General features: G+C 48.8%; 1 long non-coding RNA gene across 1 annotated transcript; it reads right to left on the bottom strand.

Annotated features, from left to right (window-relative positions):
* Positions 1–2,480: 2,480 nt before the first annotated feature.
* Positions 2,481–3,825, bottom strand: LOC125943744 (uncharacterized). The gene is made up of 2 exons (XR_007465867.1): positions 3,622–3,825; positions 2,481–2,614 (listed from the first exon to the last, which is right to left on the bottom strand). It is a non-coding gene; the product is annotated as an uncharacterized LOC125943744 (long non-coding RNA).
* Between the last annotated feature and the right edge of the window lie 21,949 nt (positions 3,826–25,774).

Below are 25,774 nucleotides of genomic sequence, written 5' to 3'. Positions count from 1 at the left end.
CGGTTGAAGTGTCCATATAATTGCTATCGCAATAAAACAAGACCATATGTTTTGGACACGTGCGAAAAAGGACGCGTGCGAAAAGCAGCACAGAAAAGGGTACGTTAACTGCAGGAAATGTGTTATTTACAGAATATTTTTTTTGCAATGTGGAAGGAGTTATATCGGACAAACTGGCAGATGCATCAACGATAGTCTCAGAGAACATGCCAACAAAGTTAACAAGCCTGTGGCGGATGGCTTCCTCGCAAGTCGTTGTCAGAAGTGCACATGCGGCGAGCCCCGCTTCGAAGATACAGTCATTATCGCGAGAAGCAAATGCCAAATTGCTCGTCTATTCATTGAAAGTGCTCACATTGAAAAGTTCGGCGATACTTGTGTTAGCAAATCGTCTCTGTCACTATCCAAGAAGGAGTTGGAATTCCTGCACGTCCGTTAAACATAGTAGTTCTCTCTGCCTAATCGGCAAGTGTCATTTTACCATGTGCTTTGTTGTCTTGCCTTAGTCTGCAAGTATCTTAGAATATTTGACTATCATGTGCCACGTGAGCAGACACGTGCTTGTGAAGCGAGTGGGGGGAAAAAGTGAGGGATCAAAAGTGGCGTCCATCCCGGAAATAAATCGTTGTTGGAAGTTAGCGCCTGTGTGTGTCTCCGTTCCGTTTTCTTCTTCCGTCGTATTATGCGCTGTTTGAACAGAATGTAAAAGTCCAGAAAGACTGAAGTCGCCTCAAACCAAAGCATGCCATTGTATTCCTTGCCTAAATCAATGTTAATAATGCTTTCAGCGCGGTGCAAGCGCGTTTGCGACTTGCTGATTCTGCAAAGGGGAATCGGTAAAACGATGACTGGTAAGATACGATAATTCGTCAGGCGGCTGAAATATGGCACTGCGTCCATCCAGATTGCACCAATGTTCTCCACCGGCAGCCTAGCAGCAGCGCATTACGCTAGACCATGGAGGAACCAGAAGTTTTCTTTCTCCATTTACTCCATTCATGCGCTGCGCTCATGACCGGTCGTGGCTGAGCTTAGGTTATAGTGTACTAGAATACGGTTGAGTCGGACGAGCGGCTGGGGCGGCGCATGCTTGGCCCCCGACGTGGAAAAATACTGTGGCGGCGCTGCGATAGAAGTGAATTGGGCCGCATCAAAGTCGCGGCGTTGGAAACTGCTGGCGATACTGCTCGGCTGGGTTATTCGTACTACTTCGCGCGCTGGTATTTGCGTTCAGAACGCTCAAATGGTGTTCATAATTACACTGACATTTATTTATGCCTTAAAGGGCCCATAAATCACCCAGAGGTCGAAATTTAGTTGTGGTGTTGCAGTTGTGCACGAGTCTAGAACGAACACGTAGCCGCGAGAATTTTTTGAAATGGTGCCGTAATAGCAGAGTTACACGCGTTTGATGATCAAAAAACGGCCTTCGCTCGTTTCGCTCTTTCCTTCGCTACTCTCCTCGTCGGCTGGTCTCCCCTCCTCGCCGAGTGCTGCTCGAAATGTCACGTGACATACGCCATCGCCAACGCGCTTCTCAAAACACTGCCTACTTCCGGTTAAGGCACGTCCACGCTAGCGGCAAGTTGGTTCTTCATTCTATGGTAGCGGCACATATACCAACGGCGAACCGGTCTCCAGTGCTGTAGAACGTATGCCGCGCCAGAGATGTCCAAAGTATACGGTAGTTCGGCCGGCGCCCCGCCGGCTGCACGATCAACGGGCCAATCGACGAACGCGAAGCTGTACGCCTTTGCCACCGGCAACGAAAACTTCGGCTGCACCTCAGCTGCAGTGAACGGCTACCGACGGGAGACGACCGGCTCGGCTGTGCTCGCATCGCAGCCGACGGCGCCGCTAATATCAGCGTATTTTTCTTCTCTGTGTACAATTATTGCGAATAGCGATAACAACGATAAGAAAATATTGTGGCTTGTGAGCATCGGTAATTCATTTTGAAGCGCCGTCCGCTTTAGCTTTGAAGGGAACCGGAAAAGGCCTAGCGACGACATCGGCGCCGTCGAGCGATCAGCGGCGGTGAAGCTGCTGCACAAATGAGTCCCGGTCTTATCCTCTCTACGTACGGCAAGGAAATCTCGCCGCTCGCGAGCAAAACCACTGTCGAACGGCAGCCCGCGAATGGCAAACGGCGTGCGGCGAGTTAAACGCATGCCGGTAACGTGGGCATAGAGAAAGGAATTCAACAAGAGGGGACACTCCCATAGGGCCCAGCAGCCGAATTGACTGCAGCGTGCCAAGCGGTCGGTGTCAATCACTTACTTCACTTCCGGTTTCGGCTTTGGCGCGCGTATTTTGAACGCAAGCTAGCACGCCGGCAGCGCCCCCCCCTCCCCCCCCCCCCTTTTTTTTTTCTCTTCGTGCAGAATCGGTTTATTATTTAGTAAAAATGATTGCGAACGATCTTGTAAAGTCCCATCGAATCTGTGTCACGTGCAATTTCACAAAGTAGACGCAAGACCTTTTGTGCAATGAGGAAATATTTATTTTGCTCTATATAAAAGCTCGTTCCGCGCTTTTTGTGCGTTCATCCAACGTTGTGACACCAGCAGGTAAGGCAGTAGTTCCTGTATGAAGCTCCACCGGACGGCACCAGCTGAAAAAAAAAGTAAATTACAAGCATGTTACATTTGCAAGCACGTAACAGCATGTTACAAGCATGAGTCATTTTGGTATTTAGACATAGCAATACTGCGTGTAGAGGCGAAACGTGCGAAAGCGGTGAATGGGCGGCATTACAAACAAAAGCAATTCGCTTTTACATACATGGCGTAGGAAATACCCGACTCATCCCAAACATATATGAAAACATCTGATTTCAGAGCGTTCCCCCATTTCCGGGCATTATTTCCTGCACTTTAGCAGCACTAATACACGAGCGACTTCGCGTTTCCAAAACTTGGCCTCGGGCGACGCGACGGTACGCGACATACACAGAGACGGACGCAACAGGCACTCAAGACAAATGCGTGGGTGCAATGCCTTGTTTCAGTCCTTTAGAAGACGTAATTTTTGAATTACAAGTTTCTGATATGTTCGTCGTTCGCGCGTTCTGCCGGCGCCGGCATCAGCACACCCCATGTTATCACTCTTGGCAATCGCCCATCGCGTTCTCAACAGGCGTGAGTACCGAAAGAAGGTATTGTTGTTGCGGAGCCACAAAAAACGTCACAGACTTGTCCCTCGAAAATTCATTCTAACTTTATCACCACGGCCGAGCTTCTTATCGCTAACTGCGTCACAGTGCGCTGTGCGGCCAGCGTGCCTCAAAAGTACCCCAGAAAGTAACGAAATTACTTTTCAGTAATGTCTGGCGTCAGAGAAAGCGGCACAAACTTCTCCTAGTAAGATGCACTAGACTACACACCACGGCTGAGTTCTCGCTAAATGCTACACGGCGCCCTGTGTGGCCAGTGTGGTTCAAAAACCGAAATAAGTTACAATAGTCCCATAGGAAGCGTCGGAAACATGTCTCAGCACGATTCATTAACTCAAATTAACTGCGCGAGGATGGCCGAGCTGTTTTTCGCTAACTGCGTCTTAAGTCTCGGTCCCGTGCCGTAAGCCTAATTGCGTCGTAGACTGTGAAACAAGATTTCTCACCTTGGCGTAGTCCAATAGTGCAGTGGTGTCTTGTCCCAGTGCAGAAGGAACGCAAGAATACGCCGAGAGCCCAATAAACCAGGTTACATTTAAAAAAGAAAAAAAGGAGACAGACGGGTCGCCGCGCGCGAGCGCTCAAACGCGCGCGCAGCCATCCTCGCTGGCTTCGGGGGAGTGTCTGGCGGATGACGCATGTATCTGGCGCGTCATGACCTGTGGCTAGGTAAGGCAAGGAAAATAAGTCGCAAAGCTTAAGTTCATTTATATGCAAAACGTTTTAGTTTTCGCGGCAAAGAATTAAAGAAATGAATTAACTTAAGTTCACTTTGTGTTAACTTAAGCCTGTTAACTTAAGTTCACTTTCTTTTTTTTTTTCGATGCTCGCGGCAGCTAACGTTCGGTGTCAAAAGTATAGCGTGACGTATGGTGACGTGTTTCCTGTTGCCAGTTTTTGCCGAGTGTCCCCTCTTGTTGAATTTATTTCTCTATGACGTGGGCGTGGAATCGGCGTTTCTCGGCTAGCCGCTGTTGCTGCGGTGCCGGCCCGTGTTAGCGAAGCGTGCCGCTATAAACCCTGTGTGCGCGCACGTCTGGAAAGACCTAAAGTCCCTATATAAGAAAAGTACCGCCATCCTTTGACAAATGCCGCTTCGATCTCTCCTGTGTTATCCTGTATCTCCGATTGGACGATGATAGCGCGCGCTTTTCACTTCTTTATATTTTCTTTTTTTCCGCCTCAGAGCCATGTTGAAAGTCCTCTGCGCAGCCGCAGTCGCCGGCAGCGGCGGCGGCGCGCGCCCGGCCTGAAAGCTTCAACGTGGACTTTCTAGGTGCGCCACCGTCGACTTGGCTTTCGCAAGCAAAAAGTAAAGAAAAAGTAAAGAAAAAGCAAGCGCTTTAGGAGAGGAGGCGGCGGAGGAAAGAGTAGATGGCGGTACTTTTCTTATATAAGGACTTTAGAAAGACCAACACTGTCGCACTCTGTTCGCGCAGCTAATCAGACCGCTAAGCACGACTGTGTTGGAACGCGAGCGATTTGGCACTTGCGTTGCGGGCTGTAATCCGCCTTTTGCATGTCCCGAGCGCGCATGCGCTGTACCGTAGCGGCGAACGCCAAAAACGTTTTGTACGGCATCGGTGGTTCGTGCAGCTGACGACGCACGCGTATGCAGCATAGTCGTCGACGACGCGAATTCTTTATTGTCGCCGTTGTGCCTGTCGACGACGCGGTATTTGCGCTGTGTTTCGGTAGAACTTTCAGTTGTTAACAGCGATATTCGGTTAACGTCGGGTACATCACTATATTGCCGACACGACACCGATGTCATTCAGAAGTCGACCTTACGCCGGCGCCAATGCTCGGCCGGCTGTAGTTATCATACTGTGCCCGTGGGAGACCTATATTCTCATACAAGTATGATGAAGAAGTGACCAACGACAGCGAGTGATCGTAGTGTGATAAACTTTCGTGCCGACGACGCCGACAAAACCAGTGTGCTGATCGCGGTGCGAGCTGCCGCCGAGTGAGAACATCGTGCCGACAACGTGAATATCGCGGAAAATGCGCTCGTGTATGTATTTATTGACGCTCAAATTGAGTCTAAACGTGCTTCCGACGCTGATATGCACAATTTCCAGCCCTTAGCAGCCCTCCACATCAAGTTTGAGGCGGTGTCGATCTCGTTCAGGCTGCTTCATTAGGCCTAACACAGCCTACGAGTTCGTCTGCTACCGGCGGACCTGAAATATAGGATAAGCAAGTACGACGAAGGAAACTGCTTATATAGTTCGGTCCTGACCTTACCGACTTGTAGTGAACCACTCTTAGCATAATACGATGCACACACAGAGAGTGGGAAGCGGCGACACGGCGCAGTGATAATACCTCGGTACAAGCACCGTTCTTCAACGAAGGCTGTCGGTCGCAGTCGCCGGCGCTTCCATGAACGAAGTGCAACTACGGAGAGTGTATTTTAGGGGCGAAGCTCCTTATGGCGGCACCAGTTCCGTCCCCGTCGTAGTAGTAGTAGTAGTGTGTAACCAGTCTGAGAAAAATGAGAAAAAAATTCCGAAGTTGTGTCCGTATCGCGGAATCGAACCAGGGACCCCTCGCTTCCGAGCGCGCGGCGTTAGCCCACTACGCCACGAAGCGGACATGGACAAACGCACCACGATGGCTATAAATACCCAACATTAACGAAAGGCCGCGTTTCTAGCGCGTTTCTAACGCGTTTGTGCTAGCGCGTTACGGCCCGTGTAACAAGCTGGTGTAAGACGCTGTGGCCTCTCCACCTTACCTTCAACGCGTTTCGAACGCGCTGCCCAAAGCGGTGGCAAGTCAAGTTCAAGTCGAGGAGCGTTTATGAATACGGGGGGTATACTCTCTCAGCAGTCATGTGATGACGTCGGCAAAAGCGGTGGTGGTGGTGGTGAAAACTTTATTGAGTCGTTTGAGCCTTATGCGGTTACACCTTAGGAATGGGTTGGCTCTTGGCTGCGTGCAGTGGCTGGGAGTGCACGTTCCGGCATGTGTAAATGGCTGCGTAAGACGCTGTGGCCGCTCCCCCTTACTAGAGAGTACTGCACGTTTCTAACGCGTTTGTGCTAGCGTCCCCTTAAGCGGGAGATCCGATGATTCCCTCCGGAGCTTCGCCCACTCATCATCATTCACCTCGTGGATCTGCTGTCATTTTCTTTGCTGCCAGATTTAGTAGTTACCGAAAACACAGTTTGCCTCTTATGCTAAACAGGCAACAAGTGATGGCCCTTTCGATACTGCATCGTAAGCAACAACACCGCTCGTTGCCACGCGAGTACGTCGGGCATCGGAATTTTCGCGTGCCAGTGCGGCTAGGTGGTCGTTGTCGCCGTTTTCGATGTCGCCATTTTTGATGTTCATTCCTTCTCGTCTCAGTGTGAACGCTTCTGATATGTGCATGATAAGTGTTTATATATGCTTTGAACACTTCCTCATTATTTCGTGTGAGCGGTGCACGGTTTCTACTGTACTCGAAGCGAACAGCGAGCTGTGGCCGTACGCGTGCCGATGTAAACAAATGCGCCGTTCTTGCGTTGCATAAATACTTTGGGCGCAGTGTTAGGCAGTGTCGCCCCTTCAAAGAGCTATGGCCACTGCGGTCAAGACTCAGCTATAAAAGTAGTTTTTAGGGGCTAAGCTCCTTATGGCGGCATCCGTTCCGTCCCCGTCGTAGTAGTAGTAGTAGTGTGTAACCAGTCTGAGAAAAATGAGAAAAAAATTCCGAAGTTGTGTCCGTAGCGCGGAATCGAACCAGGGACCCCTCGCTTCCGAGCGCGCGGCGTTAGCCCTCTACGCCACGAAGCGGACATGGACAAACGCACCACGATGGCTATAAATACCCAACATTAACGAAAGGCCGCGTTTCTAGCGCGTTTCCAACGCGTTTGTGCTAGCGCGTTACGGCCCGTGTAAGAAGCTGGTGTAAGACGCTGTGGCCTCTCCACCTTACCTTCAACGCATTTCGAACGCGCTGCCCAAAGCGGTGGCAAGTCAAGTTCAAGTCGAGGAGCGTTTATGAATACGGGGGGTATACTCTCTCAGCAGTCATGTGATGGCGTCGGCAAACGCGGTGCACGTTCCGGCATGTGTAAATGGCTGCGTAAGACGCTGTGGCCGCTCCCCCTTACTAGAGAGTACTGCACGTTTCTAACGCGTTTGTGCTAGCGTCCCCTTAAGCGGCAGATCCGATGATTCCCTCCGGAGCTTCGCCCACTCATCATCATTCACCTCGTGGATCTGCTGTAATTTTTTATCATCCCATTAGCACAGCTTGCTTCTCCTCTGACGTCCCTTCTTCACAAGGACATGTCATACGTGTGAACAGATTCCTGTGAGACTGCATTTCAGCAACTGAAGTTTTTACTGACTTCCGGACCGGTCCTGATGCACTTCGATCCCGCTGCCTTCACTGAACTGCATACTGATGCTAGTGGTGTTGGTGTTGGTGCTGTGCTCGTTCAGATCTGCAGCGGTCGGCAGCATGTCGTCGCTTATGCTAGTCGGACACTTACCAAAGCGGAGAAGAACTACACCGTCACCGAACTGGAGTGCCTAGCAGTTGTATTCGCCATTCAGAAGTTCCGGCCGTATTTGCACGGCCGCGAGTTCACCATAGTGACTGACCACCATTCACTGTGCTGGCTTGCTGGGCTCCGCGACCCGTCCGGCCGATTAGCCCGTTGGGCTAATCACGTTGGGCTTGAAGCTGCCTTCAAGAGTGCAGCTTTTCAATTACCTACAAGAGCGGACGATGCCACACAGATGCCGACTGCCTCTCGCGCCTCCCGTCACCATATGCAAACGCTGAGGACGATGACTTCGACGACTATTTAGTTTCTATTTCGTCCGATTTCCCAGACCTCAGTAGTTTCAAGAGTGAGCAACATCATGACCCTGCCTTGAAACATTTATTAGAATCTGCGCATGATCACCAGGGCAGTCATTTACTATTTCTAATGGTTTGCTGTACAAGAAGAATTACTCAGCTGACGGCCCTCCATTGCTCTTAGCAGTGCCAGAAAACCTGCGCCCTGCGGTTCTTCGTTCGATGCACGATGACATTACGTCCGACCACCTTGGCTTCGCACGCACACTACACCGGCTCCGCCAGAGGTTTTACTGGCCGAAACTCTGGAAAACAACGAAGCAGTACGTCGCCAGCTGTGCTGTTTGTCAGCGCCACAAGCAAACAACGACAGGCCCAGCAGGTTATTTGCAACCTGTCACGCCACCGACGTCGCCTTTTGAAAAAGTTGGCATTGACTTGCTCGGACCACTCCCGAAGACATCATCTGGCCACCGGTGGACTTTAGTGTGCGTGGATTACTTAACTGGTTACACGGAAACAGCGACACTTACATCTGCCACAGCAGCTGATGTCCCTTCCTGCTGCACTGTGTCATCTTACGTCACAGCGCTCCACGGGTTGTTATTAGTGATCATGGATGGCAATTTACTGCCGACGTTGTTGAAGGACTTCTGCGGCTTTGTGGTTCTTCTTATCGGCATTCCTCTCCTTACCACCCGCAAACTAATGGACTCACTGAGCGGACGAATCGCACCCTTACCAACATGCTGTCCATGTATGTCGACGCTGACCACAAAAACTGGGACGCCGTCTTGCCTTTCGTTACGTACGCGTACAACACTACCAAGCATGAAGTTACTGGATATGCGCCGTTCTTTTTGCTTTACGTACGCAATCCACGGAGATTTCTGGACACTCTCCTACCCTTCCAGCATCATGAATACCTGTCCATCGCTCAGACTTTGTGTCGTGCAGAAGAAGCACGGCGACTCGCACGTCTGAGGACATTGTCCTCACAGGGCCACAGCAAGAGCCTCTACGATGCCCGGCATACTCCCGTGAGCTTTTCGCCCGGTGACTATGCTCGGCAGTGGACACCAGTTCGCAAAAAAGGGCTGTACCGCAAGTTTCTCGCCACCTACTCTGGACCCTTCGTCATTCTCGCTCGTCTAAGTGACGTAAGCTACGTTGTCGCACAAGTGACTCCAAATAACCGGCGTTTGCGCGTGACACAAGTTGTTCATGTGGCTCGCCTCAAGCAGTATTATCACCGACCCATTTAACTCACTCGGCGAGCTTCGCCTGCAGCCCCCGGGGAAAATGTAGCGGCAATGCGCGGAGATTAGAAGAAGACAAAGAGGTGGCGTGGAGAGCGCGCTTGAACTGGACGGTTGATCGTACCGGACTGGTTTTCGCCTTCGGCTGCTCCCTTCATGTGTTCTCATCTATCATCACCTGTAAATAAACCCATACATTCGTAACAATACGTTCAGTGCAGGTGTAACAGTGGCAAATGCATGAACTCGGCTGCTATATAAAATACGGCTAACCTCCGCTGAGCGGAATCGACCCCAGCTAAAACTTGATGTGGGCGGCTGACGAGTGCTCACGTTCGTGCATTTCAACTTCCGAAGCATGTTTGGACTCATATTCGGCACGAATAAATATGAATAACACGAATACAAGCGTAGGCGGTGTGTCAATCGCGTTACGGTGCGATGTATTCGTTCAGAGGCACATCACACGGTGACTGGTTTTGTCGGCGTAGCTGCACGAAATCCCGTCATCACATTTCCACGACTTGCGGTTGTAAGTCGCACCAGTCCTAGGCATCCTGTACAACAAGCAGCCACTCACACAAAGCGAAAATTACGACTGACAAATGCACAAACCCATTTCAGCTCGCTTCATTGCAGCGTGCCTCTGCGTCCCGCAGGGCCCCGACGCTGTACATATTGTTTCTCGCGGAGCCCGCTAAGGTGGCGCCACAGCGCAATGCAAAAGGCGGATTACCGATTCGCAAGCCAGCACAAGCGAGCAACACGATGAGGAAGAGCAGAAAGCGCGCGTACCTGCTTGCACACAAACCGGAAGTCGTAGGTTCTTGTTCGACCAATGGACATCGTAAGATCGTATTAAAAGCAATTCAGATTTTACAAAGGACATATCTGCAGCTTTTTTTTAATGAAATCAATGACCAAGGTAAACTGTAAATCATTCAATGCAGCGTGCATACATCAGCGGCGTATACACTTTCGCATTCTTTACGTGTCATTAAAGACACGAACTTGCGCTCACATCAAGAGATGCGCTAGCACTGACAAATTTGAAAAACATGTTAGCTCGCGACGATTGGGTGTTGCAGAAGATAACAATGCGAGGGCCACGAAGTCGCCATCGCAGTCTCTACTTCAATCGCATGCCGCAAAAAAAGGTATGCGTCGCATGCACGCGAATTGGCAACGTAAATAAGTGATGGTTTTTCCAACTCACCATTGCGTCGGTATTTGCAGGGTCGAAGCAGCTTACGTATCTTGAAATTGAAATGGCAGGGCTCACGTCGCGCTACAGCTGAAGGAGCAAGGCCTAAAATTTAAAAGAATGAAAATGCATCGCCGCTTTATGTCACAAGTTGCAGTTTCGGCAGACGTACCTTGAGGTCGCAGTCCTTCGTGGATTGGCGGTAATGCGGTCGACGACGTTCTTACCGCGAATTCTTGGCGGCGGCGTCTTGTATGCGGCCGCTCCCGCGCAACGTGCATGCTTGTGATGGGCCAGCGGATGCTTCTAGGCACACAGGGACTGGGGACATGGCAGGCATGGCCGAGGAATCATTCCCTAGCTACTTTCACGCCTATCTAGGGGCAGGGAGTACCTCGCTGATCCCACGTGATATCCGGTTTCGACCCAAACCGGGTACAGCCGCGCTGCGGGGATACGCCTCTCACCAGATTCCCCCTGCTGACATCCTGACGACCGCTGGGGATACCGGAAAGGCGAGGGGAGGAGGACGGCATTGTTTTTTTTATTTTGTGGCGCGCCCGCGGCGCGTAGCGCCGCAGCGTTTGGCATCGTTGATCGTGACGGCATGCTGAACTCGATGCGCGTGTTTACTTGAAATGTTAAAAAAATATATGAGGTGGTTTAGGGGCCCTTTAAGAATTAATTCATTTAATTCTTTATTTTTTTTAATGCCGCTCGGTGATCTTTCTCGGTCTCGGGCCGGTTTAGAGCCAGGCTCGGGCCGGGCTCGGGCCTAAGGTAAAGGGGTGGCGGGCCGGGCGGGGCGGGTAACGTAGCTCATTTCGGGGCCCAGGCTGGGCCCGGGTCTTGCCATAAAACTTCTGGTCTGACTGGGGCAGGCAGCCTAACGCATAAACGGGCCCGGGTCGGGCGCGGGCTGAAAAAATCGGTCCGTGCAGTGCTCTAGATCAAGCCATAACCCGCCGTATCGCCCAGCAATTCACCAGGCTCCCCAATACTGCCGCATCTTCATCATGTCAGGAACCACTACCTACGTTACAATCGCCGGTTTCAAACACTTTGACACGGATCGTTCGTTGTGATCTAGAGGCGATGTCACCAGCCCCTCTCGTGCCCGATGTCTCGACTGCCAACCATTCTATGGTTTCCTTTATTCAAGCCGTGGTTCGACAGGAGGTCGCTAATTTAGGACTCTCCTCTGTCTGCAGTGTTCGCGTGCCACCAGTCGCGTCGAGGAACCAGCCCTTTTACTCGCGATACCGCAGTCCCGCTGAGTGGAGGACGCGGCATGATCGCCCAATATGTTTCGCGTGCTCTCGAGTTGGGCATATTGCCCGACACTGCTGGAGCCGTCAGACGTCCCCGACTGGCTGGAGAAACTGGAACCCTCGTGCTGAAGGCTACTCCCGTACAACATCGTCGCGCTCTCCACCGACTGACACGCCCGACGTCGCCACTCGCACCAACGTGTACAGCGGGTCACCATCGCCGATCTCGCTCGCCGCAAGCCCGCCTCTTCCCGTCGCCTGCCAACTCTGGACGCTACGCATCGGAAAACGAACGAGTGCAACGCCCGGAGGTGACGCTGCATTCTCGACCCGGCCTCGAAATCCTCGTCTGACTGTTCCTACCTGCTCTCATTTGCTCGAAGTACAACTCGACGGTGTTGCTGTTACGGCCCTTATCGACACTGGTGCACATATCTCGGTCATAAGCGCTAGTCTTCGTGAGAAGCTGAAGAAAGTCCTGACACCCGCCGTGTTACGTACCGTAAGAGTCGCCGATGGAAGCACACCTACTGTTGTTGGAACGTGTACTGCCCGCGTTACTATATCTGGTCATAGGTAAAGTGCCTAGACGAGCCCTCAGTTTCTTGTGCTTCAGCAGTGCCCAAACGACGTGACCTTGGGCATCGACTATTTGTCGACACATTCAGCCCTCGTCGACTGCGGCACCGGTGTCCTGCAACTTCAACTCCCTTCTGCCCCCGAGACTCTTCCTGCTAAGCCTACGCAACTCTGTTCTTTAGAGTTCGTGCGATTACCGCCCCAATCCACTATTTATGTTCTTTTCACGCCCAATTCCCGTCAGCGACACGTTGCATCGCCTATTATGGACGTTGTCTTGGCACACAATGTAACCCTACGACACAAGGTTGTCGAAATATTCAACAGCGAAGCTTATCTGCCTGTGCTCAACTTTGACTTATCCGCCCGTGCTCTACCATCCGGAATTGTTGATGTTGTTGAAATAGTTGGTGTTTGCAAATCTGATGTACTTGCACTGAGTTTTTGCATGGAGTGCACATTCTATAAACTGGACAAACTCACTAAAGAACTGAAAACTCCTAATCTATTGTGCATCCGTAATAATTTTATGAATCTGAAGATGTAAGAAATGCGGTGAAGCTAAGTTTTAAATCAGCACAACTAATTAGCATGTGAAAGGGCTAAGGAAAGACACTCCTTGAAACAAATTCTCGAAACATCGCAACACACCACTTGAGGGACTCCCACCTCAACCTCTTACTACTGTTTTGAAAATCACAATATTGACTGAATGCAATATTTTTCTGGCCAGTCTTTCGTGTAATGTAAAGAAAATAAACACACCTAGTCTTACATGAAGATAAATTCGAAATCATTTATTTATTGCACTCACTTGGCAGCAGTTCTGAACTGTTCTTTATCAGTATAGTACTTGCGATTCACCTTTGTATTGCTGAGTACAGGTAGAGATATGGTTAGTTGATTACTAGAAAGGATCACGAATTTTCCACCGTCAGAATGTAGCTTAGATAGTCACGTGTACTTCACAAGGAGTAGACTGTGGTAGCTAGGAAATATAGTTTTCCTGAGAATTTTCATACATGCAATTTTGATTCTGTTTGCTAGCATGTTTGTATTACAGCATGAATTTCACAGATCAGAGGCTCCATGAAGGTACATTCTGTCGTTGAATGTCTATGAGATAGTTAAGCAGGTTGACTGTATCTAGTTAGAACTCATGTTCTGTGGCAGTTACGTTTGTGTGGTTTGGTGCTGTCAGTGTAAGCTTAACATTTCTTTCCTTCTCCCAGGAAGCACGAAAGCATTGAGGAGCCATTTGACCTGCCACAACACTGATACTGTATTTGGTAGGTTCTATTACAGGTTTTTTTTTCGTGTATATGCTATAATTGTGTATAATGTGTTCAGACCTTTAGTCAGCTGGCTGTTTGACAACAGGTGTTTACAAATGAGTTACTAACAAGATTTTCAAGGTCATTAGTGAAACAATTGTTGCACACTGCTGCATTTTCTGCAAATTAAATGACGAGCCATCCAGCAAGTGCTGCTCTCCTGCCTTAATGCACAAACCTTCAAATGCTGTTAACCCTATCTCACAAGTGTACAGCAGATGGAGAAGACTGTTCACAGGGACAAGTTCATAATTTGTACTTACATGCAAAAGTGAGTCAAAGGTCAGGTACAGATTTGAAGTTTTTCAAAACAAGTTCATCATCATAGTGCATAAATGAACAAGTAACTTAGCGCAATAATAATACACGGGCACAAGAAAGGGAGACAAAGACAAGCGCTCGTGACTCAGAAGTGCGTGACATAAGTGTTCCTATCAAGTATTATTCTCTAAATTTTCTTCTATTGATCCAGGACTCCTGTGACTGCTTGCCTTAGGCAACATACTCTGTAGCCGTCTTGTCCTAGAAAACATAACTAGTGCCTTCTTGCAGGCCTTTAAACTGGCAACATCTTCACCACTGGCAGTAGAGCATGTTCAGATAAATTCAACTAGACCCGCCTGGTGACCACTTAATTTTGGTGAACAAATTTTATTTGGTGCCCGAGCCTGACGACAATGAAATCGATGGTATCTTCTATTTTGTTGTAGCGCAAGCTGAATGACAGGGACAACAGAAAGGCAAATTCGACGCACACCCAGCGTTAACGTTCAACAACAGATTTGTTTCCAGTTCTCGTCACTATATATACCCTCAAAACGTCATACAAAACGTGTAAAAGCTCGGTAAACATGAACTTAAAAAAAACGGAACCACACGCATGCAGTTTTTTAGCCACACAGATTGACAGACATATACACGTTTAATACGAACAAGGATAGCATCATCTTTCACCTGCTTCTACTCATGATAACTGTTCTTTAATCTAGGTTTGCACTTGCATAATGAAGGGCAAGAAAACCGTCAGCAGCCAGGTATTTACTTTGTTATTGGGTTCTCGTAGCCTGTCATTTATACATCTACCAGTTTGACCAATGTAGGACCATCCACACTCAAAGGAATGTCGTATGCAACACACGTGATGCAATCAATGAATTTGTTTTTCTGTTCCTTTTCGCATTCAGTATCCGCAATTCTTTCTGGCCTTGTCTTCCTACACGGGCTCCCCAATTTATTAGGAGCCGAAAAAACAATGTTTATGTCACACCTTCCAGCAATCTTTATTCTGTGGGAGAAAATATGTATGTAGGGGATGACAGCAACCTTTCTTTTCTTTATGTCGGTGTTTGTACCATCCACTTGCTCGGAACCTTTTTCCACTTGGCTCGGGTAACCAGCGCCGCTTAAACGTGACACTTGCCGTCCGAAGCTATTGTGCATTAGGTGCTGGCATGGCTTCTTCAGTGCTTCACTGAAGCACACCTTCGCGATTCCCCTTTTCACAAGTTTTGTATGCGTGGAATGAAATGGTAAACGTGGCTTACTTGCCCTAGGTTCTTAACACCAGGAGGTTTTGTTGTCGGTGAGCACAAATTTAATGTCAAGGAATGTATTCTTCCCATCACATGGCTATCCTGCACCTAATGCACGATAGCTTCGAACGGCAAGTCTCACGTTTAAGCGGCTTTGATTACCCGAGCCACGTACTTGTGTCAGTCCCAGCAGGACTGCTTAAAAAGGCATAGGAAAAGGGTTCCGAGCAGGTATATGGTACAAGTACCGACATAAAGAAAAAGATTGCTGCCATCCCCTACATACATACATAAAGATTGCTGGAAAGAGTGACATCAATGTTGTTTTTTCGACGCCTAATAAATTTATGAGCCTGTGTAGGAAGTCAAGGCCAGAAAGAATTTCAGATACTGCGTGCGAGAAGGAACATAAAAGCAAATTCATTGATTATATCGCGTGTGTTGTATACAGCATTCCTCTTGGGTGTGAACGGTTCTACCTTGGTCAAACTGGTAGTTGTATAAATGACGGGCTATGAGAACACTATAACAAATTAAATACCCTAGCTGATGACGGTTTTCTTGTTCTTCATTGCCAAAGATGCAAGTGCAAACCTAGATTCATAAAGCAGTAATCATGAATAGAAGCAGGTGCAAGATAATGGGCTTAACTATAGACACTAGAAACATATCAACATTTGGTGACACATGCATCAATTGGTGACACATGCCTTCAATTTCATTATCCTTGAAAGAGCTTGGTTATCATTGTTCGCGTTAAACGTGTACATGTGTATCTCTGTGCCTAAAAAAACTGCATGCGTGTGGTTCCGGGTTTTCTTCAGTTCATGTTTACCGAGCCTTTACAAGTGTTGTATGACATTTTGAGGGTATATATAGGGACGAGAACGGGAAATAAATCTGTTGGAAGTTAACACTGTGTGCATGTCAAATGTGCCTTTCTGTTGTACATGTTGTTCAGCCTTGCGCTGCAACAAAATAAAAGATGCCATTCAAGCAAGCCCCTATAGCTACTCTCATCATTAGTTTCGCTAGAAAAAGAATTGTCTTTGAAAATAAAATATAGACGCGCCTGTTCAATTGGAAGTATTTTTTCTGGATTTTGCCGAATCCGCATTTTGATTAATCCCAAAGAAAAAGTGTTGTGGCTATGGCTCGAAGAATATTTTGGCACAGATTTAGGCAAATAGCATGAATTCCAACTAATTACCACGGAGTATTCCTGCTACATTATGAAGAAGTAAAACATTGAAAACACAACGTTGCACATATTCAGTGTGTTTTTCTCTGCATCTATTAACAGCGCGGAATTTGGCCATCCTGTTGCCATTGAAGTCGCAGACATTTGGGGCAAATAGCTGTGCCCTCGTTGACTTTGAAAATCCACGAGAAGCGCTCATGTTTGGGCATTGCTTTAGCTTGAGCTTTACTTTAAAATTTCTTTAGGAGAGGCAGGATTCTTAAAAAAATTACCAAATTAAGCACGTCACGGAAGTAACGCTGTCTGGAACGACATGTTGCATTATTTGTTTGGTTGTGGGGTCGCAAGTCAAGGAATGAACAGAATAAACGGTACTGCCTGTAGCTGCCACATATGGGGTCCATGTGTACTTGTTGCATGTTTCTTTACGTCGCGAAAGTGCTACAGGTTGCTTCGAAAAGCACAGACTGACAAAACTGCAAATTTTTGGGTGAACACAGCGCATAATTAAAACTTTTTAAGGAGATGGAGATAGTATGTTGACGCACTGACGAACATAACTTTCAATTATCATTGCTTAAGTAAAAAGCACATTGATATTTTCATGACAAAACAAACCAAATCTGAAAGGCTAAAAGGCGCGCATGTTGTGGTGCAAGGCACGCTTTCTTCATATTGTTACTAATTTATAAGCTTGTCATCTGGACAGTACCTCTGGCTTGTTTGTTTTGCATCGGAATTGTACAACATTGGAATTGTACAACAACAATTGTACATGGTTTGAGCTCGTTTCAAGAGTGCTTCATTGTTTAGGGAAAACAGTGGAATCTACAAGATTTTCTGTTAGGGCAGTGAAAGTTGAAAGCCGTGGTCCCCAGTATGTGGGTCGTACATGCAGAAAATGTAATCTCTGAATGTCAATGTACACGTGAGAGCTTTGCCTGTTCCAAGCGAGCCATGAAATGACTTGGGTAGGTTTCATCTGAAGCTTTTCATGTTATAAGGCTAGGAACCAAGGCAGAGTATAACAATTTTTTATGAACCATTTGTTTTGACCAGAGCACTGTTAATTACATTTGTGACTTGGAAATCATTTATTGTTGATGTATCTGACTAAAAACGGTTATGATGGTGGTACAGTAAACCTTGTTACAAGAGACACTCAAGAGACCCGGAAACATGTCTCTTGTAACCAAGGTCTCTTGTAACCAAAAATTTTTAAAACACTGAGGAGTCGGACTAGACCACTTTATTATACATCAGCACCAAAGTGTGTTTAAACGCATCTTTGATGCGAACAGAGCTGTCTCATGGAAACATGGCAATGGCTCTGGAGTTTGACTACCGGCATACAAAGTGACCAGCACCGCAGACACTGTGCCGGAAATCCAACTGAATGGTACTGTGTCGCAGAGTCGGTGTGGGAGCGCGACAGCGATTATGAAGCATAATGGCAGAAAATTCTGTGAAATTGGTACCATACGAGGAATGACAGCCGGCTGCGGAACGGAACAAAACGAGCCAAGGGAATGAAAATTGCAGCGCATACCATTTAGTACGACGTTAGCCGCGTTACGTGAGTATGTCTGGGTTGTGTCTCTTATAAATAGTGAAGAATTTGCTCTAGGGACATAAAGAAGTGGTCCTTAGTAACTGAGTGTCTCTTGTAACCATTTCTCTTGTATGCAATGTTGTTAACATGGCGAACATAGAAAAACCAACCAAACCATTTTCAAATGTCCCTCAAAAGCGAGTGTCTCTTGTAGCAGTGTCTCTTGTAACGAGATTTTACCAATAATAAAGAGCCTTAATTGATTTGTGTTTTTTTTCTTTTCAGGCAAAGCAGGAAGCATGTGCAAGCAACCAGTCATTCCGATTCTCAACCAATCTTTCTTCTAGTCAGCCCATTTCTAGTGTCTTATCTTGCAAGTTCTTTTTTTTTCAGTACAGCACAATAAACATGCAGTTGCGTTCAGATTCAGGTGGCTTGTTGCTTTTTGGGTACGAATTTGCATGTATGCTTTGTACACGTCATGTACAGAACTCAAAATGCAACATGGCAACACTGACATGAAGATGAAGCGGTGTAGAAGACAGTTACACAAGGAGGAAACGTGCACAAATAGCATGTTCAACGTGGTGTATGTCTGCGTATGTGCATTGATTTCTGCCCCGTTTCAAGCTATATCTGATGTGAGTTAGCCATGTTGTTATGTAAATTTGGTATAACTTATTTCAATGAAACAAGCAATTTTCTCATTGTCTGGACTAATTCACCCGCATCATCATTTACAAAATAAATTTTCACCTGTTGATACGAAGCAAGATAAAGTTGAACAAGTTCGTACGGAGTCATGGTGCCAGGAACGCAAGCGTAGAAAACATGGACACAACAAGAACAAAAAAGGTTTCTGTCTTCCTTTTTGTGTGTTTTATGTGCATACCTTTCCTCACCACGGTCTGTCCGTTTTTAATTAGGAAAGTACGGAGCTCAGTTTACAGAATTTCCGTTCTACGGAGCTCACCGTTTTGTATTTGGAAAATACAGACAATTCTGTGATCACAACTACGGAAATCACCGTTTTCCATTGGACGTAAATCACCGTTTTCGATTCGACGGAACTCTCCGTTTTTCATCCGACGGAAAAAAATTTTTACAGACTGACCGTTTGATGGAAACTCCGTTTTTCATTTACGGAAAAGTGTTCGGCAACTGTTTACCTTCAACTTTCACCGTAAACTGAAGAAATTTTTTTACAGTGTGGCGATCCGGCTGCGGGGAGCTCTGCACGGCGCACTTCTTCCTTACATCTTCCCCCCTCGCTGAAGACGGAGCCACATAGGAGGCCTAAGCCGTCGTGAGGATGAAGGGCTCGTGATACGGCTTGAACCGATCTACGTGCACAGTTTCGCGGCCTCGGCGACGCAGGGCCGTAGGGGGCGTCAGAGGTTCGATGACGTAGTTCACCGGAGAACTTTACTGCAGCACCCGGGTAGGGTCCACGGTATCGGGATACAAACTTGTCGGAGACACCTGGTGTTGAAGTAGGAGGCACGCACAACCAAACGAGAGCGTCAGGCGAAAACTGGGTGTGGGGGCTCCCGTCGTCATGACGAAGTTTCTGTAGTGCTTGTTCTTTGTTGTAAGGGAACGAGCTAGTTGCCGACATTCTTCTGCATACCGGGCGGCTTCGGAAACCGGTGTACCCTCTGATACGTCGGGACAATAGGGAAGAATAGTGTCAATGGGAAATGACGGTTCTCGGCCATATAGAAGAAAGAAGGGAGAAAAGCCCATCGCTGCCTGGGGTGCCGTATTGTAGGCGTACGTGACTCCAACCACACCAGTTGGTGTGGTTGGAGGCGAAATGCATCGAAAGCATGTCGCCAAGAGTTCGGTTAAAGCGCTCTGTCAATCCATTTGATTGCGGGTGACATGCGGTGGTACAGCAATGAATAATGCGGCATTCAGTGAGAAGTTCTTGAATGACATCGCCGAGAAAGACGCGGCCTCAGTCGCACAGGAGTTCGCGGGGAGCGCCGTGACGTAGAACAAACCGTTGAAGCAGGAAGGAGGCAACGTCACGAGCCGTCGCGGCTTGAAGAGCGGCCGTATCTGTATACCTTGTGAGTAGGTCTATAGCTACAGTGACCCAGCGATTGCCAGCAGCTGTGTATGGCAGAGGCCCGTATAGGTCTATTCCAACCCGGTCAAAGGGTCGTGAAGGGCACGGCAAAGGTTGCATTGGTCCAGAAGAGCGGCAAGGATCAGGCTTGCAGCGTTGACATTCTGTGCAAGAGCGAATGTACTGTTGCACAAATGTGTACATACCGCGCCAATAAAACCTATGACGTAGCCTGGTGTAAGTCTTGAAGAGACCAGCGTGTGCTGTGTTGAAACGCCTGTTTCAAATATAGTGGTAGCGTCGTCTGCTACACTGTGCGGCGCATAAAAGCCGACGAGAAAGAGGTTTGGAGGAGGGCGCGTGGCACGCGAAATTGCGTGCATGGACACGAAAAGAAAAAAAAGAAGAAATGAAACCCTGAAGACGAGCTGACGTATTGTCTCTTTGTATCAAGGCTTGTCCGTCCCCGACGACGAAGCCTGCTCTTTCCTTCGAAAAGGCTTTCGCCTTTACATGCTGACTGAGGGTCGGCGTGAAAATCGGCGCATACATCAGTGCAGAGCTGCCGGGGTATTACAAGCAGCCATTTGCGGCCGTCGGAACTGTAGTTACGGCGATAGACGATTCCGTCGCGCATGGCGAAGTGCGAAGCTTGTCGGCGTAGCGCTCGGGATGGTGGGCGTTCAGGTGAATCAGAGATGTAATCTATCAAAGATGAAATCCAGGAGTCCTTGCGCTGCTCCAAAGCCATGTCGACAGAAGCGAATGGGGGAAGTGGGTCTTCTAGGACGGAGACTGACAATGTCGGCGTGGACAGGCGAGCGCGAAAGAGCATCGGCGTGCTTCTTGCCGGAGCGGTAGACAACCCGGATGTCGTACTCTTGGAGCCTCAGTGCCCATCGGGCTAGACGGCCGCAGGGATCCTTGAGGGACGACAACCAGCAAAGTGCGTGGTGATCGGTAACGACATCGAAGGACCGGCCGTACAGGTATGGTGCGAAACTTTGTAATGACCCAGATGAACGCTAGACATTCTTTTTCCGCGACGGAATAATTCGCTTCAGCTTTCGTGAGAGTGCGGCTGCGTTAGCAACAACATACTCTTGGTAGCCGGGCTTTCGCTGGGCGAGCACAGTGCCAAGACCAACGCCGCTAGCATCCGTATGGATTTCCGTGGAAGCAGTTGGATCAAAATGGCGCAGTATCCGTGGGCACTTGCTCATCAATGACGCGTCATTCTGTCGAAGATACGCGATATGGTCGCTGCCGTAGCAGTGAGTGAACATCGTGTCAATCCGGTGCGTAAGCAGGCGACATAGCGTCGCGAAGGCCTCTTCGCAAGCCGCGGATCACGCGGAAAGATTGGGGTCTCCCCGAAGTAGCTCTGTCAGTGGTGCTATAATCGAAGCGAAATTTCGAATGAAGCGGTGGAACTTCTAGCAGAGGCTAATGAAACTCCGCAAGTATTTTAGGGACGTTGACCTTGGGAATTCTTTAACTGCAAGGAGCTTTGCGGCATCGGGGAGAACGCCACCTTTCGACACGACATGTCCGAGAATTGTCAGCTTGCGTGCCCCAAAGTGACATTTTTTCAGGTTGGTCACTGAGACAGCGTAAAACCTGCTCCAAGGGATGAAGGTGAGTAGCAAAATCTGGTGCAAACACTACATCATCCAAATAACACGAGCACGTGTTCCATTTGAGGCCTCGAAAAATAGTATCCATCATCCGCTCAAAAGTCGCGGGCGCGTTGCAAAGTCCGAATGGCACCACATGAATTTCGTATAAGTCATCTGGTGTGATGAAAGCAGTTTTAGGCTTATCGTCTGCAGCCATAGGCACTTGCCAATAACCAGAGCGTATATCGAGCGAGGAAAAGAACTCTGCACCTTGTAAGCAGTATAAGGCGTCATCAATCCGCGGCAATGGATAAACATCCTTTCGTGTTATTTTGTTTAGGCGACGGTAATCCACGCAAAAGCGGATCGAGCCATCCTTCTTTTTAAATAAAACAACTGGCGATGACCATGGACTGTCGGACGGTTCAATGACACCACGCTTGAGCATTTCACCTACTTGCTCATCAATGACGCGTCATTCTGTCGAAGATACGCGATATGGTCGCTGCCGTAGCAGTGAGTGAACATCGGTGTCAATCCGGTGACGTACAGTCGTCGTTCGACCCAGAGAAGTGCTATGGCTGTCAAAAGCAGGGCGAAATTTGTCGAGGAGACGGAGGAGGTCATGGCGTTGCTCGGGGTTTAAGGCGTTGTCGGTGACGTGACTGAAAACGTCTTCAGGCGATGTGGCAGGTACGGGACTACCTCGTAGGATCCAATATGAAGTTCCAACGTGGTAATGGTGTCGTAAGGCTCCACAGTGCTGAGAGATTCACCGCGAAGCAACGTAATTGGGAATGGGAAGTGGTTGTAGACAGGAAGGTGAGTCGCACCTGCTTGAAGGCTAAGCAGCGCGGTTGGGAGTAGTGAGGTGTGGCAATGAACGAAAGCAGTGGAAGGTGTAAAGAGTACGGTAGAGTCGCAGGCAACGGAACAGGATACAGGTGCCAGAACGGATGCGTGCGGAGGTATCTGGATGTCGTCAGTGAGGGACAACTTGTTGCAGGAAAGCGAAACGTCTTCAGTTATGGCATTGCCAAGCGAAGAGAAGGCGACTTCTGCACGGGAGCAGTCAACGGCAGCTTGGTGACGGGAGAGAAAATCCCAACCTAAAATAATATCCTGGGAACAGTGGGGAAGCACGACGAACTCGACCATGTAGGGCACTCCTTGAATTTCAAGTCTGGCGGTGCACGCAGCCACTGACTGGACGTGCTGTGCTGTGGCCGTGCGGAGTAAGGAACCGAAGAAAGGCGTCGTGACTTTTAGTAATGAGCGGCATAGTTTTTCTGCAATCACAGACATGGCGGAACCTGTGTCAATGAGGGCAAGCACAAAGACCCCTTCAATAGCGACATCAATAACGTTGGGCGGCGAAAGAAGATGGCTTGAGCGTTGCGATGATGACGCAGTTCTTGCCTCGGGAACTGCACCACTTAGTTTTCCGTGTCAGCGGTAGAGGGACGTCGACGCATCGGGGAAAGCGAGCGACGGCGAGGCGAAGGAGAACGGCGGTCAGAAACTTGGCGAAGGCTTGGGCGGGGAAGGGGTAAATCGCGGTCTGGAGCGTAAGACAACAGATGGTCGTGCGCTGCTGTGCGTGGGTCGTCATGTGGATGAAGTGGACGGCGGCAGCACAGGCGTGCAACGTGTCCGGGAATACCACACGAATAGCAGATGGGCCGATTGTCCGCTGTGCGCCAGGGATTAATTACTCGATGGACTGGAGGTCGTGGCGACGTGGACGTAAAAACAGGGCTAGGCGTCGGAGGCGGAGCCCGGAACGTCGGTGGGCGTGGTCGTGCGACGGCGTAGGTGTAAGTCAATGGGGCGGTGAGTTGAGGCGCCCGCTCCAGCGGGAGGACCTCGGACACTTGTTCTTCTATAACGTGTCGTAGGGTCGGACGAAGGGACGAACATGACTCCGGCGGGTTGGAGATAAGGGAGAGCTGGCGAGCAACTTGTTCCCGGACGAAAGCCTTGATCTGCGAGAGGAGGGTGGGATCTTGAAAAGCAGAGGTCAAGCCTGACAACAATTCCTGATGGTGAACAGGACGGCGGGTGAGGAGGCGTTGACGGCGGAGTTCGTCATAGCTTTGGCATAGTTCAATAACTTGGGCAACAGTAGAGGGGCTCTTTGAAATCAGCATCTGAAAGGCGTCCTCGTCGATGCCCTTCAGTATATGCTTGATTTTATTGCCCTCAGTCATGGATGCATCGACGCGTCTGCAGAGTTTGATGACATCTTCGATGTAACTGGTAAAGGTATCACCAGGCTGCTGAGAGCGCGACTGCAGACGCCGTTCGTCACGAACTTTCGAACAGCAGGGCGGTCGAAGACCTCGCTGAACTTTGTGTTGAACACAGTCCAGCTTGGGACTTCGCTTTCGTGGTTGCGAAACCACAAGGGAGCAATTCCGGTGAGGTAAAAAGGGACGATGGTCAATTTCGTGATGTCTTCCCATTTGTTGTTAAGACTGACGCGTTCGTATCATGAAAGCCAGTCATCAACGTCGTGGTCGTCAGTGCCGCTAAAGATGGGAGGGTCCCGCTGATGGAGTGTGCCGGGGAATACGGATGACTGGGGAGCAGGTGGTGGTAAGCTCGTGGCGCTTGCGGAGGTCATGATGGCAGGGAGGTTCCGGCTGCACAATTCCAGGATTACAGGAGACCCAGCAAACCTCCACCAATTATGCAAGGAAGTCTGGCACGGCTGTGGACGACACGAATGACGCCGACAGGAAGACACAACAGCGTAGGTTTAGCCAGGCACACCAGGAACAACGTCGAGCCCGCGCGCCACTTCAGTAGCGCTGGCGATCCGGCTGCAGAGCTCTGCATGGCGCACTTCTTCTTCCTTACAACTGGAAGATTACCACTGTCGTTCAAAAGAAAAGTCTGCTATCGTTGCATTGTACCGGTGCTAATATATGAGGCAGAAACTTGGAGGTTAACAAAGAAGCTCTAGAACACGTTAAGGAGCGCACAAAGAGCGATGGAACTAGAAATGTTAGGCCTAACGTTAAGAGACAGGAAGAGAACGGTGTGGATCAGAGAACAAACGGGGATAGCTGATATTCTAGTTGACATTAAGCGGAAAAAATGGAGCCGGGCAGGCCATGTAATGCGTAGGATGGATAACTGGTGGACCATTACAGTTATATGTAACGGACACCAAGAGAAGGAAAGCGCAGTCGAGGACGGCAGAAAACTAGGTGGGGTGATGAAGTGAGAAAATTTGCAGGCGCAAGTTAGAATCAGCTAGCGCAAGACAGGGGTAATTGGAGATCACAGGAAGAGGCCTTCGTCCTGCAGTGGACACAAATATAGGCTGATGATGGTGATGATACGTTGGGCGAGTTGCTGCATGACGGCAGGCTTTCGAGCGTAAACTAGGGGGATACGGTGCACACGAGCGCTTCGGTCTTGTCACTTGTCATCGTCCTACAGTCAAACGCCTGCCGCCATGAGGGGAAACTTACACCATTGCTTTCGCCTTCCGCTACATTTTGGGCAAGATTGCGACCCTTCCGGCAGCCTTTGCCAAGAACTTTGCTTTGTGGGTAGATCAGGTGAGGATTGATCTCAGCTCTACAGTCTTCCATTTAGTTTCTTTGCCCTGGATAAATACCATGACAAGCCTTGCGGCTTTTAATGCGCTCGTCTTTGTACAGTGCGTTTTCGTGAATCCATCTGCAGTGGTTTTTTTTCGGCACACCAAAAACCTTTGGCGAGGCATAGAGTCATTCCGCATATGGATCATTTCGGTTGCTCTTTGCGTGCATTTTCCTGTCAATGCAGCACTTAATGGCTTACCCTCTGCATATGAGGAGCATCCTAGACAAGGGCTGGAAAATGGTAAAGAATGGTAAGAGGCCATTTGCTCCATAATAATTTTTGAGTGCTACTTCGCGGGTTTGCCGCTGGCTTAGAACATTTTTCAATAATTTTACTGCATAGAAAATTCAGCGCGGTACGCTTAGTACCTCGCTGAAATTTTTTGTAAGTGTAGATAGTGCATAGATGGGAAAAAGCATTACCTTCGTTGATAAAGAAAATGTCAGGCCTGCGGTGTACAGGCCCAAGAAATTAACTAAGCTCGTTTCTGCTTCTCATTGTCGGGCACTCAGTACAAAAGAATTTTGCAGTACGGAAAGCGGAAAA

This window comes from Dermacentor silvarum, chromosome 3, assembly GCF_013339745.2.
Source record: "Dermacentor silvarum isolate Dsil-2018 chromosome 3, BIME_Dsil_1.4, whole genome shotgun sequence".
Taxonomy (NCBI): domain Eukaryota; kingdom Metazoa; phylum Arthropoda; class Arachnida; order Ixodida; family Ixodidae; genus Dermacentor; species Dermacentor silvarum.
Note: the sequence above shows the minus strand (reverse complement) of the source record. Positions and strands in the feature narration are given on the sequence as shown.